The following is a 4,727-nucleotide window of genomic DNA, read 5'->3' as shown; positions in this document are numbered from 1 at the left end:
TTGGATATGTTGTACTTTGTATATTGAACTGTTTTGGAAATGCAATTTAGGACTGTAATGGTTTTGGTTCGAGCTGGGGAAGAAAACCCAGAATTTTTCTAGTCTGACAGCAACCGGTCGACCGGTTGGTTCTGGTGTACCAGAACTGGTCGACCGGTTACAGCAGGGGAAAATTTCTCGAGTTTTCTTCGAACCCTGTTTTGACTCGGGGTTGAACCTAGTACCTGCCTTTGAATGTTTTTGAGTTATTTGAGTTATTTTAAAGTTGGTTAAGGCTAAGTCTAATCGGTTTTAAATTAGGGTTTTAATCCAGAAAAACATCAAGTTAAGGTGTTCATTTGAGTTTTAATTGTCGTGACATAGGACCGGAATCGCCTTGCTTGTTTTCCACTCAGGTCGGCCCGTACTCTTGACTTCTGAACTAAGGTAAGAAAAGTGGTAAGCACCGTATGTGGTTAAAGATTAATGGTTCAATGGAAGTGGCCTTGATTATTATCAAGACTTTGATTAAATATTTATTAAGCCTAGTTTATGACCTAAGGTTGGAAACGGTTATTACCGTTACGAGTAATTACTCTTGAAATCGCGGTTAGGTTTCTTACTTATCGTTTGCTTTATCGGGCAACGATAGTGACATATTCAGCTCGTGTGTGACGAGTGGTAAAGGGGTACTTTATTAAGTACCATGAATGTGTAATGTTTAAAGGAATGCTTTATGATATTGTGTAATGAGTAAACATGATGACATGAGATTAAATTGATAATCATTTTCTTTCAGGTTGAGCAACCATGAGTTTGTGGTCGCAGCAACAATGTACATACCAGCCGCAGTGGCACGGCCTAGTAAACAGGATGCTCTATTTTGGTTGTATTTTGGAAATGTAAAGTTTATGTTGTAAAATACTTCGAAATCAGTTTATAAATATTTTGAAAACAGGTGGACCCCGTAGTCTATATCACTTATCTTTTGTTAAACAGTTTTAAAAGTTGAACTTTAATTATCAAAATTTAATTTCTTACACTTTTCAGTAGAATTATATATATATATTATATAGATCAAGAATTTTATTAAATTGCACACACGTGGCGTCCCTGTTGGACAGGGCGTTACAGTAATCTTCCTAATGGATGGTATCTTTGACTCTCGCCTAAACGGGACACTGATATCAGTTTGTTGAAGACCTTGGAAATTATTTAGGATTATATGTTTTAGTATTTTCTCTTGTCATTCCTATTTGTTAAATCCTTAATAATTTCTGAATTGTGTGTGAATTTATATTGAACAATGTTATTTTCTGTTATTAATTATAGTTTAAATTTCGAATCTTCATTGTTGGTCTAACTTGGCTTGGTTCTTTTAATGGGACAAATCCCTAATGGATTGTCATCCATTAGACAAACATAATAGTGTTAGATCTAGATAGATAAATATTTGTAAATGCAACATCTAGCTGTTCATCAATTGATGACACCTTAGACTAGTATTTACAATATGAAACAATTAAGAAATTTATAAAATTAAGAATAACTTTGACTCTCGCTAATCGGGACATCGGTGGATTCTTAATTTTAATCAAAATTATCCTTTATTTTTTCTCTTACCTTATTCATTTCGAATTATCTTAAATAATATATCATTGGATGAATGGTTTATAAATCATTTGCATATAATGTCATTCTATTTTCTCTTAAGAAATTGAATGGCGCATATGATTATATTCCCGACATTCTATCCCGAAATGATATAAATCCTCAATCTTTAAAATTTCCTACTTGTATATGCTTACTTTAGGCAAATTAGACTTATAGTTAGATTAGTAGTGGTGGTCCAAGCTAGAATCAAAACTCATGTATATTTGGTATAAATTTAAGTCTTTGACTTTAAATTTTAGATTCCAAATAGAAATTTTATATTTCTATTTCCACAGTACAATACAGTTCAACTTTCACAACTGATTAATATCCATTTTCTATCAATGGATTCAAATTGTATGTTAATATGGAATGTGAGTTTAATATTCTGTGACCGAATTCACTTGCACTATTCTAAGAACTCTTTAAAGTAACTAAACCTAAGTCATCGAAAGACCACAACCACATATTTTATAGATCTATGGCATTTGTATCTTGTTCATAGTAATTTTGATAAGATCATTCTTTGCAAAGAATCAATATGCCTATATCCACTGAAAGTATAATCATCTCATTCGAAGATGGAGGTACATTCAGGGGTGGATATGAGTTTTTGTTATATTCTTAAGAAGATCACTCTAGATTTTACCATATGCAAAAGAAATTTGAAATGTTTGAAAAATTTCATGAATTTCTAGCAATGGTGAAAAACCATTAAGGTAAGTGGTGAAAGATCTTGCGAAAGTGCAGGAATATTTAGTCGAAATTTAATTCAAAGATCATTAAGTTAGTTTTTTGAATTATATCAAAACTTACCTCTCCAGAAATTCGATTTGCATTTTGATGATAGTATAAGGTCTATGATTAGTTACTACCAATTGCCTAAGTCATTCTAGGGATATACCCTAGTGATAGGAAAATTTCAGAATGATGGAATGGTTGTGTACTTAGTGTAAACCATTACTAGATTCATGGATGACGTAATCGTAATCTTAAGAAAAGCTAGAACTGTTAACACCAAGGTTTGCATGTTTGTTAGTATTCTAAGTGATTAGGGGTGCACCATCCCATAGTCATTAGATAAGAAAGTGTTTGTTTCAAAAAATACTACTTTTCTAAGAAAATGACTAAGTCTAAAAAACAAAGTAGCAAATAAAGGAGATATTTTTCTTGATTCCAAAAGTGTTTGATCATCTTATTCTTTATAAGATGATCCACTGCCTCTGTTGTTTTTGACACAACTGAAGAGGTCAATACCATTTATGTTCTTAGACAAAAGTCACGGTACCTTGTCGTAGTGGGAGGGTTTTAAGGAAGTCACCTTGTTATGACTTGGAAGACACTTGTGATAAAAATCCATTCTTAGTTTAAACAAGTAATGGATTGTCAGAATAAGAAACTAAGAAGAAAAGCCAAGAGAATTATGTTTAAAACCATTAATATGGAACAACCAAAAGTTTTCTATTACAATGCCAAGAGAATTATGCTTTAGTATGCCTTAGACCAAACACCTGCTGTTGAGTGGGAGTAATGAGTAGGTATCAGATTAATCCAGCAAAGGAACATTGGATGAGAATCAAGTGAATCTTTAAATCAAGAAGAGGAACTATATGTTAGTCGATAAGAGTGTATTTAGTACTCTTAGACTACACCAAATCATATTTCTAGACTTGCCTTAGTGCTAGAAAGTTTGCTGATGAGATGGTGATTACTCTGGGAGTGGACTAGTGATTTTGGAGAAGTGTAAAAACCTATCTGAAGTCTCTAAGTCTACCAGAGAGACTGAATGTTAAAGCTGCAGGAAAAATGCTATTCAGTCTAAGGAAAGTTCTATACATTTTTGTCATTGTTCCAACATTTATTAACTACTAGTGTTACTTCTCATTAACACAAAAGTAGTTGCCAAAAAGTAAAGAATCCAGTATCCCTAGAGGAGTAGACATATAGAGAGGAATTTCACAATATCAAGAATTTTGTGATTAAGGAAATGTAATGGTGGAGAAAGGGTTGTATTCAATACAACCTATCAGATCCTATTACGGAGAGAATACTACATACTACAGTTGATTTGAATATCAAGGTGTTGAGATTATTTGAAATGCACTTTTTGTTTTATATTAGTGCAAGTGGGAGTTTGTTGGGTCTTGTGCCCTAAATAAAACCCATTTCAATATAATTAGATTTACTAATTAATAAAGATCAAAAATCACATTTTATGTTGCATGGTTCACATGATTTATTTCATGATTATATTTAATGTATAAATTCTATTAGGTCCAGAACATATGTATTTGTTCGTGATTATAGTGTTGTCAGCACAATGGAATATAATCAGGTTTATATGTTCGAAAGTTTGATTCCCTGATTTGTCAGTTCATTGGATATAGACTGGCATGATAATGAGCAATAGGTATACTTACACCTTGGATAAGTGTTATGTCCTTTCCAGGGCATTGGCAAAGTTTACCAGTATTGGATGTATGGAGTATACATTGGAAGGGACCGATATTAAACTTTGATAAGATATGATAAATTTACCGTAATATCTATTCAATTCAATATCACCTAGTTGATCCTAGATCAAATGATCTTAATCCTGACATGGTTAGATTCGATCTCAAGAGTATTATACATGTTCTTTGATTTGTTAGTTAAGCCTACTTTTTGGTCAAGGTGATACGGATATTCTAGGAACATGGTAGTATAATTGAGTGGGAGCGCTAATCATAGATATGGAATCTATAGCTTCTATTGGTATTTAGAAGTGAAACGATGATTTCCTTCGAGCTTGCTAAATATAGATAAAAGATAGAGCGCTCATTTTAATTACTATATTAGTTCACTATAATATCATTTATAGCTGGCCAAGTGTTTTAAGGATAAAATACATTGAAAGGGTGTAACGGTAATTTTATCCCTATGCAATGTAGATCATCTATAGAGGATCATTGATTATTAGGATTATAGCAATGGATAATTAATAGCGTATCTATATCGTGGAACATATAGAGCGTTCTATATGACCGAGAGTGCATTTCCAAGTTCTATGAGTGGATGCAATGAGGAATTAATAAGTTAGTAGATTTACTTGGTAA

Source organism: Cannabis sativa, chromosome 9, assembly GCF_029168945.1.
Source record: "Cannabis sativa cultivar Pink pepper isolate KNU-18-1 chromosome 9, ASM2916894v1, whole genome shotgun sequence".
Classification (NCBI taxonomy): domain Eukaryota; kingdom Viridiplantae; phylum Streptophyta; class Magnoliopsida; order Rosales; family Cannabaceae; genus Cannabis; species Cannabis sativa.
Note: the sequence above shows the minus strand (reverse complement) of the source record.